The sequence below is a fragment of the Borostomias antarcticus genome (genome assembly GCF_949987555.1).
Source record: "Borostomias antarcticus genome assembly, chromosome: 12".
NCBI classification, from domain to species: Eukaryota; Metazoa; Chordata; class Actinopteri; order Stomiiformes; family Stomiidae; genus Borostomias; species Borostomias antarcticus.
This window is the reverse complement of record NC_140245.1, coordinates 5,653,237-5,666,963: the sequence shown is the minus strand read 5'-3', so window position 1 is coordinate 5,666,963 and position 13,727 is coordinate 5,653,237.

The window sequence follows — 13,727 nt, the reverse complement described above, 5'->3', positions numbered from 1 at the left end:
TTGACTGCGGCGTAAATATACAATATCTGTATATTCTATAGGTCACTCAATGTTTTGAATTGCTACTATTCGCCTCATTTTGAGCAACCGCAGGCTATCAGTGAACACATAAGCCTATAACGTCTAGAGAAGGCCGCATCAGTATAAGAGGATTCTGGATACCTGCTTTCATTCAGCAAAGAATCAGACAGAGAGAGACATAGCCCTAACTGTACCCTCACGTAATCTGGCTAGATACTAGTATCCTATCAATAGGCTACAGGGACACACCCACACATTCTGTAAGTTTCTCCCAGGTAGTGCTGTTCCATTACATTTTTTACATTACAGTCATTTAGCAGACGCTTTTATCCAAAGCGACTAACAATAATCGCATTTAATGTAGGACAAGCCAATGTAGGATACTACTACTTGCCAGAACTCACAAGTGCATCTTCTTTCTAAAACAAGTGACTAAGAGCATAGCCTAATCTAGTGCTGAAGGCAAAGTGCAAGAATAGCAATCTAAAGTACAGTGCAATACAATAAAATACAATAAGTGCTTAGGTTCCCACTGCTGTTCCACTGCTGTTCCACTGTTGTTCCCACTGCTGTTCCACTGCTCCTTTCACAAGACCAGGAATACACTGCTGTTAGGTAACCAAGGAGACCACTGAAAGGCTGGGATACTAGCACAATGCAAGTGTGTGTGTATGTGTGTGTGTGTATGTGTGTGTGTGTGTGGTTATAATGTGTTTGTGTGAGGGGTTTTGCTGTTGCTGGCAGCTAAGCCTTGTTGGAATACCTGGGTTAACTGGAGGCTGTAGTGGATACCTGTGTCCTGTCCTTCAGATATTGTTCATGCCCCACCTTTTATATGAAGTGTGTTTGTGGCCAGTTGAGAAGACACAGTATAAATGTAAAACATCTTCAAAATGTCTGATGAGTGGCCCAGGTGTGGTGGGCGGGCGAGAGGGAGGTACAGCTGAGAGAGAGAGCAGTCTGCTGGAGGGGGATGTTGGTCTCCCACAGGGTCACAGACAGCAGGGGGAGGTAGAGCAGCTGCTATGGGTTAGCTCTCTCTCTCTCTCTCTCTCTCTCTCTCTCTCTCTCCAGACTGGGTTTACTGCAGTAGGCAGTAGCAGAGTCTAGTCCTTCCAGTCTGTAGTCCTCTCCGTTTCTACTTCTCCCAGTCTGTAATCCTCCCAGTCTCTCTGTAGTCTTCCCTGTTTGTAGCCATCCCAGTCTACAGCACCCCCCAGTCTGGCCCTCCCAGTCTGTAGTCTTCCCAGTCTCCCTGGTCTGTAGCCCCCCCAGTCTGTACTGTAGTCCATAAACACATGTAGCCCAGGTTAACGCATCTCTACTCAACACAGCTGATCGGAAGCCGTTGTGGTTCAGTCATTTACAGGAAATCTTAATTTGCAACACGTTATTTTTTTTTCTTTTTACCAAGTTCCACTATTTCAGTGTATAAAAAGGGAAGTGCAGAGTTGCCTCAGAAGAAGGACTATTATACCAGTGGTCATGCAGACAGAGGTAAAGACGTGAAGAACACACAGCTGTCACCGGACATGGTAAGACTCTCATCTGTTCTCTCTCTCTCTCTCTCTTTCTCTCTCTTTCTCTCTCTCTAGAACACCCTTCAGATAAAACTGGAAGCTGGAAAATGACTCTGTAATATTGTACATTTTAAACATTGAACCAATCCAAAGGTACTTAAAAAATCTAATTAGTACAGTAAGTTATTCAGAATCAGAATTAGTTTATTGCCATTTGTACTAGGATTTCTTTGCGACACCGTGGTGCTTACTACAATACAACAATGGACAAGTGCAAGGACAGGACAGGAGAGAGTCAGAGGGGAACCTTGTTGATAAGGCCGATGGCCGTGGGGAAAAAGCTATTCCTGTGTCCTGGTCTTTGATGACCGCAGCCTCCTACCAGAGGGGAGCGGTGTGAAGGGGCTATAGCCCGGGTGGGAGGGGTCAGCCATGATCTTTCTGGTCCGCTTCAGCGCCCTGGAGTCAAGCAGGTCCCAGAGGGAGGGCAGGGCGTATTTAGTATGAACACCATAATCCTGTTCAGGTTGCAGTAAGCTCAGCGGATGTGTAATAATTCTGGGCCATATATGGGCCGGAACTAAGCCACAAGGGCCAGATATCGGGCCACTTGCTATCTCAGTAGGGTTTCCATGTTTAACGACTCCTCCACGTTCCCTTCTGTCCGCAGGCCATGAGTTCAAATATGTCCTGTCCCCATGGCAACTCCACTCTGGGGTGTACGGGGGATCCTGCTAGCTCGTCTGTGGGTCTGTCTGTGGGTCTGACCTTCCTCTGCCTGCTGCTGGCCGCCGGCATGGCAGCTCTGCTCTACACCCAGCGCCGGAGGCTCCGTGGCCTGCTGACCTCCTCTGGCCCGGACCCGGAACGCCCTCGCACGCCGGAGGAGACGGGCTACCGGGGCCTGGCAACTGCGCCTACGCCTGCTGACCACTGCCCCATCTACCAGAACTTCACAGCATCTGAGAGAAGACACACAGACCTGGACATGAGCAGGTAGGAGACCAGCGGACTGTACCATTTACCATTTACCTGGGGGGAGGTGGGAGGAGGAGGAGGTGGGAGACATGAGGACTGGATCTTGGGTGGGGGGGGGGCAGGAGGCAGGAGGCAGGAGGAGGAGGAGGAGGTGGTAGACATGAGGACTATATGTGTCAGGGGGAGTACAGAGAGAATGGTGAACTAAATAAAGGCAGGTAAATAACTAAAGGCAGACAGAAAGACAGAGATAGTTCAGGTATGTCTTCTTTCAACTTCCTCCCAGTAGGTTTAATCGAACAGGAAGTAAACATCCTAACAGCCTGGTCTTATTGTGAGGTCACCAGGGATACCTGTCGCGCCCGCTGGCTCCTTCCAGCTCTCAACAATAGCTGAGTCGGCCTCCATTCTGGCTGGACAGGCTGGGTGGCAACGAGACCTTTCAGCCTGGGAGATTGAGAAGGTTTCTATCAGGTCCTGGCCGAGGAAGGCCAAGAGGATGTCCTTTAATGAACAAAGAAATATGGGGCACAACCAGACTGGTGATGATCATTAGGAGGCGGCAGACAGAAGCTGTCTCAGTAACGTTGGGTAATAGCGAAGGTTCCACTTTTCATTATTGCGTTACAGTGTAAGTTCCAGATATTTCTACAGTCACCTGATACACAACGCTGTATTCTCAGATAACGCAATGCTCTATTCTCATATCATAATGTAACACTGTACAGTCAGATGAAAGTACAGTGATGTGCTTTTTTTTCTTTCTTTTTTTTTGGATTTGTCTAGGCTCAGCAATTAATGTTCTGTGGTTCCTTCCCCATTTACACTGATATTAGGTCATTTTAGATCATTTCTATGTGGCCTAACGGAATGCTTCCGTACCCAGGGGCGACAGTAGGGGTTAGGTGGCCTCAAATAGGAAGGGATTTGGGGGGGGCTCTCTAGGGGGGTCCGCCTAGAGAAAATGTTGCATGGTCTGCATGTTTATTTGTTAAATTGGATCTCCATTATATTATATTCAAATGATGAATTCCCCAGCGATATAATACAAAACAAACCAGGCCAGGTCCAGCCTGGCTTATGTGCGTGGCTGGCTTGTTTATGTTCAGGACTGGTAGAACGGAAGCTAGTCATGCCATTGAAATAGCTGTGAATTGACATGACATGAAATAATGTCTGATAAATTAAGATAGGTCTTGTCGTCTGGACACATCAGTTCCAATGCTTCCAATGCTAATCCAGCACAATAAAAGCAGGATAGCCAGTAAGCTCATGGGCTCACAACAACTAGCAGCAGCTTCCATAACATTAATGGAAGCAGTCAGTGGCTAAAGCAGTTACATTCCTGAGTGGGAGTCCTATGCTCTCACCACTGCTCTACTTGTGCAGTGGAGATCGGTGGGTTGGTTTTGATGTCCTTCTTCCAGTCCCTAGTGTAGGTTGGGGTTAGAATAAGGGTTGAGGTTAGAATAAGGGTTGGATTTGAGACAGGGCCTGACCTATAGCAAGGGGTGAAGGTTGGAGTGAAAGGATGAACATGTGGAGGTTTGGGGTATAGTCCCATAAAGTCATCCCTACTGGGGCCTTGAACCCCGATCCATTGCTTTCACCGCTACTCTACTTGTGCAGTGGAGATCGGCGGGTTTATTTTTGGTGTCCTTGTTTATTTAGGTGTGCTGGGACTACTGCCTCTTGTGGTGCCAACAGAGAAATGCAGGTCAACATTCAACGGAGGGAGTGAGGGAGTGAGGGAGGGAGGGAGGGAGGGAGGGAGGGAGGGAGGGAGGGAGGGAGGGAGGGAGGGAGGGAGTGATAAGCGGACAAACGCTATACTAGGTGGGCTGGCTTACATCCAAAACGGCAACAGTAATAAGGAAACAAAATTCAGTTTCTGCCAGGAAGGAAGGCACTCAGAGTCGCAAAATAGAACAAATAGCGCCAAGCCCAAGAGACACATCAAGATATCAGTGAGACCAGAAGACATATAGACATTCACAAGAATGCTACAGTATAAACATGGTAAACTAAGCCAAAAACAAAACGTAGGTTTCACCCGCGCTGTTTGTGGTGTCTGTCCACGTCCTCCTGTCCCACTACCTGTCTTTCCCTGTCCGTCCCTGTCCCCAGGTCTCTGGGAGAGCGGGAGGAGGACCTGTACCTGCAGTGTGACCCTCTTGATGAGGCCATCTACTGCAACGAGCCGTCCTGCAACCTGACCCTCCTGCCGCCGGACACCCCTGACGAGGAAGAGGACTTGTACATCGTGCCAAAGGCTATGTGAACAGCCGCTCCCTGACCGGCTGGCTGCTCTGGCCCGCTGGCCAACACCACTCATCTGATGGTGGAGGGGACGAACACCAGAGACACAACATGGACCTTAAAATAGATGAGGAAGTGTGTTGTTGCTGTGCTGGGTGTACGGGTTAGAATTGCAACTTATAGGGGTGAATTCCTTCTTTTCCTTCCTCTCTCTTTCTCTCTATGTGGCCTCGGAGCTGCTAGTGACTCGGATCAGGTTCTGCGGTCCCCTGAGTAGAGAACACTGAACACAGCGTACAGCAGAGGGGAATAGGCTTACTGTGATTCATCTGGTGTTGAGAAGTGTGGTGTTCAGTAGACTGGAGCCCCTGAGAGTTCAACGGCCCTAAACATCACATACTATTATTATCATACACTCAGAACTGGCCTCCACGTATTCCAGGATAAGATAAGAACCATTTTCAAGCTCCTGAAAGAAAGAGAGACAGATAAAAATGAATAAATTAATAAATAAATAAAGGCAGACAGAAAGACAGAGATAGTTCAGGTATGTCTTCTTTCAACTTCCTCCCAGTACGTTTAATCGAACAGGAAGTAAACATCCTAACAGCCTGGTCTTATTGTATGGTCACCAGGGATACCTGTCGCGCCCGCTGGCTCCTTCCAGCTCTCAACAATAGCTGAGTCGGCCTCCATTCTGGCTGGACAGGCTGGGTGGCAACGAGACCTTTCAGCCTGGGAGATTGAGAAGGTTTCTATCAGGTCCTGGCCGAGGAAGGCCAAGAGGATGTCCTTTAATGAACAAAGAAATACGGGGCGCAACCAGACTGGTAACTATTATTTACCATCACAAGTTCGCTATGAGGTCGCTATGTTAGTCAATATTTTTCTGTGCAAGCACAGATTGATTGTCATCATAGATCCATTTATACTCACCCTTCTAGGGGAGCCCGCCCTACCTAGATTAATGGATTAATGAAACACCTCTCTCACTTATTGAAACCAGACCCGGGTCTCACACACACCATGCACTCTCAGCTGTGTTTGCATAATTCCGAACGGGTTTCATTGTTTAATTTCTTCACCGCTCTGGGGACTCAGCCTGAGACTCCACTAGTGTGGGGCTCTAATGAAAACAAAGGGTATGAATCAGGCTTTCGTTTCTACGGTCCTGTACCAGATGGTTGTTCAGCTGCATTTTGCTAAATGTTTTATTGTTTGTTCTGCTTGTCAACTGGTTAAAACTGATGAAGATTATTAAAGTAGAAAGAAAGTGTGATTACAAAGCCTCTGGTTATCACTCACTATCTAAAGCGTTGTTTGTTCTCCCTGTGCTTCACACTGGATCAGAGCAGCACTGGACACTGATAGTCTCCCATAGTTTCTGATAGTAATAATAATAATAGTCTGATAATCTTTGATAATCTCTAATGAAATGGCATTTACAATATTGTAACAGGATAAGTAATCTGTGCCCTCATCAGAGTTTACAGAGCGTACAGGTGCGCGCTGGATATGGCACATCAGACCTGCTTCTGTAATAGCTGGATTCTGTCTCCCAGCCTGCTAAACTGGGAGCACCCCCCCCCCCCTCCCAGTCAAGGCCAGGGTATGGAGGCCACCAGGCTCCAAGGCCATTGCTGGAGAAACAGGCAATCAGATCTTCACAGGTCTTTCCCGACAGGCACACCCTAACCTTGAAACATTATCTGTCCATATGGTTCATTCTAAAGCAACTTTGCAACTTCATTCCTCTCAGATAACGGATATTGTTACGATAGAGTCGAAACGCTTTTAAGAAGTAAAACAAGAAATCATGGTACAGTGTTTAAAAATTTTAATCACAAAATACAAATGCATTGTGCTCAAGCTCAACATCAACAGTAACATTCCAGCCGTGGTATTTGAAATGTGTTTTTCAGAGCAGGAGGTCTCCCTCCTCAGCTCCCAGAGTGCACCAGTGCAGCCATGCAGACTAAACACACAACGTAACACAGCAGGTTAAACAAAATAAAAACACACATATACATTTCTTTTAACTATAAATAAATGAGAAGTTACAATAAATAATATAATTGTAATAAGAATGTAAATAATACAATTGTAACACATTGTAAGCATATGAAGGGTAAAACAGTTTGGAGCGCCTATAGAATTTAATCTTCGAGAACAAACAGAGTCCCACATTCTTGTACAGTGACCTGTTCTAGTGGAACAGCATGAACCATTGTTCTCACCTGCAGCTGATAATGTATATGGGGGGTAGACGGTTGGTGTAACCGAAGAAAAGTGCGACAAGAATGTGTGACAAAGTGTGACAAAGGTTATTTTCTTTCAGAGACTGATATTGTGCATTAAACTGCATCTGTCTACACCTCGGTCTGTCCTCCGCTGACCTGCTGACCGGTCTGCTCTGGTCCCGCCTGATCTTAGAGACTGATGAGAACAACCGGTCTGCATGTTAGTCTGTGTGTGTGTGTGTGTGTGTGTGTGTGTGTGTGTGTGTGTGTGTCCGTCTGTGTGTGTCTGTGTGTCTGTCAGTCTGACTGTGTCTGACTGAATCTGTGTTACAGCAGTATCTACATTCCCTAACTCTCCCACCTCCCCAGTCCATCTGTGTATGTGTTACATCTATCTGTGGTCCATCTGTGTATGTGTTACATCTATCTGTGTGTATGCGTTTTACATCTAACTGTGTGTATGCGTGTTACATCTATCTGTGTGTATGCGTGTTACATCTATCTGTGTGTATGCGTTTTACATCTAACTGTAGTCCACCTGTGTACGTGTTACATTTATCTGTGTGTATGCGTGTTACATCTATCTGTAGTCCATCTCTGTATGTGTTACATTTATCTGTGTGTATGCGTGTTACATCTATCTGTAGTCCATCTCTGTATGTGTTACATCTGTGTGTATATGTGTTACATCTATCTGTAGTCCATCTCTGTATGTGTTACATCTGTGTGTATGTGTGTTACATCTATCTGTAGTCCATCTCTGCATGTGTTACATCTGTGTGTATGTGTTACATTTATCTGTGGTCCAGCTGTGTATGTGTTACAGCCAGTGTTGGGCAGTAACGCGTTACTAGTAACGCGCTACAGTAATAATATTACTTTTTCCAGTAACGAGGGGTGTAGCGAGTTACTAATCACATTTCAGTAATAATATTACAGTTACTTGCCCCCAGAAAGCTCGCTACTGCATTACTTTTGTCATAGGCCTGCTCTGTTTATTTATTTTCGTTTTACAAAGGGTGAAATAAAGTTTTGATTTCAGATTGAAGAACGTTCCGCTCATATCACGTCCCGTCACATTACCAGGCAAGCAGCGAGCGAGCGGAGCTATTTGAACATGATGACGTTAACATTCCATGGCTGGAAATACGCACACTATTTCGATTTCCTGGAACTGAAAGACAACAAGAATGTAAGTTCTACTAAGACTCTTTCTTGTGCCAGAAACACCACCTCAAATCTCCTGAAACATTTGCTACGCCAACACAGCAACATGAAGTTGGTGGAAAGAGAACCGGACCGTGATGAGCACGCTGCAAAAGGTAGTCAATATGGAAAGTAATATATTACATAAGTAACTAGTTACTTTTGGCTGGGAGTAATAAGTAAAGTAACGATATTACTTTTAAAAAGGGTAATGAGTAATAAGTAATATATTACATTTTTTGAGTAATGAGCCCAACACTGGTTACAGCTATCTGCATGTATGCATTTTACATCTAACTGTAGTCCTGCTGTGTATAATGTGTTACATGTATCTGTGTAATTGCATGTTACATCTGTAGTCCATCTGAGCCTCTCAGGCACAGTGGCAGCCGCTGACCACCAGGTCGTCGAAGGTTGTGAGTTTCAGTTTGCCGCGACTGTCGTAGTGCATCAGCACCAGCGGCTCGAATCCCGATGGCACACAGCACGGTTTGGGCGTAGCTCCGGTCAGGTGGTGCAGCCGGGACTTGACCTGCGCATGCATGCTAGCCGGCCGGTAGTTGTGGGGGCAGGAGCCGTCACAGTAGTGCATAGTGTACCCCGCGGGCGCCATCACCCAGTCGGACCAGCCGATCTCCTTGAAGGACACGCTGAGGGACCTCCTGCAACAGAACCCCTCCTCCTCGCAGCCCCCCTCCTCATTAGAGCGCCTCCCCCTGCTCCTCCCCCTTCTCCTTCCGCCACGGCGGCCCGAGACCAGGCCCAGCTCCAGGGCTGCTCTGGGGGCAGCCTCCCCGGTTCCGACACCCTCTTTCCCGGCCGTCGGCAGCCCCACCTCCACCACCAGAGCCTGGCCCCGCGGTCGGGCCCTCCACCTCTCCACCGCGGCTCGGACGTCCGCACTCACGGCCCCGGCGCCGGAGGCCCGGATGGGAAGCAGGTGATCCGGGCGTCCGGCTGCTGTAGAGTTCAGCTGTCCGCTCTCATACACCCGTACCCGGACCTCCAGACCAGACCCGGGGGTCAGAGACCCAGACCCAGGTGACCCAGAAGTGTCCAGCAGCTTCCTATAGAGTCTGAGCTGGGCCCTGGTCAGCACCAGCTCCCTCCTGAGGTTGGGTCTCTGGCGGAACACGGCTCGGTACCAGCGCAGGTCCGGTTCGGCCTGATCCTCCTCCCTCCCCGACACCGGGTCCACTAGGGAACAGAACACAAGCGGTCAAGATTCTGTCGCGATTCGTAGAATAGGCAGGGCTTTCCGTAACAGTAATGAAGATTTCTTAAGAGCACTTTCAATCTGTTCTCGTTTTTTTTGCTCCTCACGGCACTTTAACAGACTGATAACGCCTCAGCTGAAAGCAGCTTTGGAATGTTTCTCTCTTGTCTTGTCAAAAACAGCATTCTAGTTCTCGCCACTGAGATTGAGACAATCGGCGATGGTGAAATCTAAAAGAAACAAGACAGGCTTTTGCTTTGGAAGAAAGCTATTCATAAACTTCTATAGAATATATGATTCTGTGACATCACATCTCTACCCGAAAGAGTCTCCAGCTGGAATTACAACCATCAGGACAAGGTTGGTATTTTTAGCAAAACCAGTACAGTAGCGATTGTCTTAGTCTAGATACAAAAGAGAGAGAGAGAGAGAGAGAGAGAGAGAGAGAGAGAGAAAGAGAGAGAGAGAGAGACTAACCTGTGTCTGGGTGAAGCACAGTAGAGATTTTCTGAGTGGGGCGCTGGGATTCCCCTGAGGTTCGGCTGGAGTTCCCTTCCAGCTGCCTCAGAGTCTCCCTGTACAGCTGCTGCATCCTCCCCCCCTCCCAGTCCCTCTCCCTCCCCCCACCCCTCTCCCCATCCCAAGCCTCAGGTTCCCTCTCCAGCCCCATGGAGCTCAGCAGACCTGCCTTCAGCGTCTCCAGGACTAGGGCCCTCTCCCTGCCCTCCCTGCCCAGCCTGGGTGCCCTTTTCTGGGGCAGGTGCGACCGGCTCTCCCCTGGTCTGCAGGAGGAGAGGAAGAGAGCCAGCCCAGCGATGAGGGAGTGTAGGGCGAGTGATCCGAGCATGGTTGCCAGGTCTGGTTGTGAGTGAGTGGTGCTCTCTGATGGGCTTGTCAATGGGATGAATGAAATTCCTGACATGGCTTCATTTATATAGCCGCATGGCCACGCCCACACCCTGTGTCAGGTGAACTCCTCCACACGTCTTCAAGACGAGCTGTTATGTAGCATGTCTTACTTGTGTAACGTAACATATGAGATTCACATGTATAACGGATTACATCATGCGATTCACATGTACAACTTGTATTATGTCATCTATTCTCAAACTTAACATAACTGACCACAAATACAGGAACAATACTGATCATACACAACATTACTGATCAGCCTAACATTATAGTTATACTGTACATACTCATCACACATGAGCTACCTTCACAAATGGAGGAACAGATATTCCACAGGAAGTGAAGTGTGTGTGTGTGTGTGTGCCAGGCAGCTAGCAGTATCAACTATGGGATATAAACCCAGCCTGTTTATGGTTCTTCCCCACCCTGTGACGTATCTGCCGGATCTGACCTTATTACCTCTGAGGTCTTCTCCTGGCCTTCACATGGAGGAATGGCGTGATGTTGACAGTGTGGAGCTGGAGGGGGCCACATCTGCTGCCCACCAGTCATGGAAACTTACGGGAGGTCCTGGCAGAGATGAAACCATAAACTCACCATGTCTTCTAGGTCGCAGACATGAGCTGGCCACAGACAATAGATAGCCTAATATTAATAATAATAATAATAAAAGTAATAATAATAGTAATAATAACAACAATAACAATAATGATAACAATAACACAAATAATTATCACTATTATTGTTATTCTTATTATTACTATTATTATTATTTTTATTTATTCATTCATTTATACATCACTTTTCATTGTGAAACAATTTCAATTTAATGTAGTCAAGCCATAATTAAACATTATACAGCCATAAAAGTGTTTGTGTGTGTTTGTTTAACACATTTCTGGGCTTCAGCTGTGATTTGCCAGTGTGGATGTTGTCAATGCTGTGCAGGGATGAGTCACTGAGCTGATGAAACAGTCATGTGACCTGAGGGATTTCTTCCTGCAAGGAAAGTGTGTGAAAGGTGTTAAGCTCTGATTCATACTGACTCACAGACTTTTTCTTTTTTTAACTGTTTCTTATTTTCTATTCTCTTTTATCTTATTTTTTTCTATTCTCTTTCATCTTATTTTCTATTCCCTTTTATCGTCCTGCTCTATTTTTGTACCATTTACTAATTAACTTTTTTATTTATCTTTTCTTATTCTGTAAAGCACTGTGTGCTACATTTGCTCGCATGAACATGTGCTATATAAATAAAATTGACTTTGACTTTAAAATGGACTTTGACTGACTGGCTGGCTGGTTGACTGGCTGGCTGGTTGATTGACTGGCTGTATGCCTGGCTGGCTGGCTTGCTGGTTGGCTCACAGATTGGCTCTCTTGAAACAGCCACGTGACCTGAGGGGTTTATTCCTACATGGAAAGTGTGTGAAAGGTGTAGGTATGATTCATGCTGACTGACTGACTGACTGACTGACTGACTGACTGACTGACTGACTGGCTGGCTGACTGACTGACTGACTGACTGACTGGCTGACTGGCTGGCTGACTGACTGACTGACTGACTGACTGACTGACTGACTGGCTGGCTGACTGACTGGCTGGCTGGCTGGCTGACTGGCTGGCTGGGTAGCTGACCGGCTGACTGATGGTTCCTGGTTGGCTGGTTGGTTGATTGACTGACTAGTTGGCTGGCTGACTGGTTGGCTGGGTAGCTGACCGGCTGACTGATGGTTGCTGGCTGGTTGGTTGACTGACTGACTAGTTGACTGGCTGACTAACTGCTCTCTTGCTCCTGTCCCAGGCAGAGCAAAGCTGGGTCATCCTGGCCTGGTGGCAGAGGAACAGAGACCAGCTGTTCACCTGCCCCAAGGTCAACCTGATCCAGTACCACACACCGACAGGCACATGCGCACGTGTAAAAGCTGTGACAGGACAGAGTGCATGGGTTTCTTATATATTTTACATGTAGGTCGTCTCTGCTCCTATCTTGGGGGGACAGAATGGCTCTCTGCTTCCCTCTAGTGGTCCTGCAGGTGAGCTGCACCCTGACCCCGCAGAGCGCGTGTTGGGCTGGGGGCTGAGCTAGAGCAGACAGGCTTCAGTACACACAGCATGTCTGTTCATGTCTGCTGGCTAACAGCCTGCGCTTGTTATCTCCAGAGCCACTGAGCGATTTCTTGTTTACATACTGCAGAATTATCCATTTAAGGGTCAAACAAATCTCATGCGTCTTTCAGGAATTCATCTTTCTTGTTGTTGTTGACCCCTCCAAATGTCTCGACAATACATTACTATACTGTACATATATATATATATAGAGAGAGAGACAGAGACAGAGAGTATAATAATGAGTAATGTATTGTCGAGACATTTTGAGGGGTCATACTGTATATATACTGTATATATATATATAGAGAGAGAGACTTTCAATTGATTGATTGATTGATTGATTGATTGATTGAGTGAGTGAGTGAGTGAGTGAGTGAGTGAGTGAGTGAGTGAGTGAGTGAGTGAGTGAGTGAGTGAGTGAGTGATTGGTTTCTTTAACAAGCTCATCCGCTGTGATTAACCTGCCCTTCAGCATAGTAGAGAGCATAACAGAGACGGGAATGTAGCCAGCACACACACACACACACACACACACACACGCACACGCACATGCACACACACACACACGCACGCACACACACACACACACACACACACACACACACACACACACACACACACACACACACACACACACACACACACTAACCAAACCATAGACTGCACATAAGGAAAGGAAGGTTTTTCTCTAAGGAGGTCCTGTAGTAGTCTTGTCAATAGTAATAATGTCAAACTTTTCTAATACCAGATGTGACTATTCATTCCAGATCTTATCTTCCATCTTGCCCGGGTTAGTCAGGGGCAGAGGCAGAGACCGAGGCAGCAGAGGCAGAGACCGAGGCAGCAGAGGCAGAGACCGAGGCAGCAGAGGCAGAGACCGAGGCAGCAGAGGCAGAGACCGAGGCAGCAGAGGCAGAGACCGAGGCAGCAGAGGCAGAGACCGAGGCAGATGCCAAACTGAGCCACAGCAGAACAAGGGAGGACTGAGGTCTGTCTGACATCAACAGACATGTGACGCCGCATGACAGAGAAAGACACGACTATTGTTGCCCGAGTGGCCATGGTGGTGTCTTCTGGAGACTGGTGCCCATTTATCAGGCCCCCTTTTTGGTCTGCCTGCCCCCTTTCCGGCCCCCCTCTCTCTCTCTCTGTGCTGTCTCCTGCCTCCCCCCCACCTTCCCCCATTCTGCCCCCCCCCCCTCTGAAGACTCCTCTCTGCTCAGAGACATGCTGTTTGACATCGGGCTCCGAATGAGGATCTGA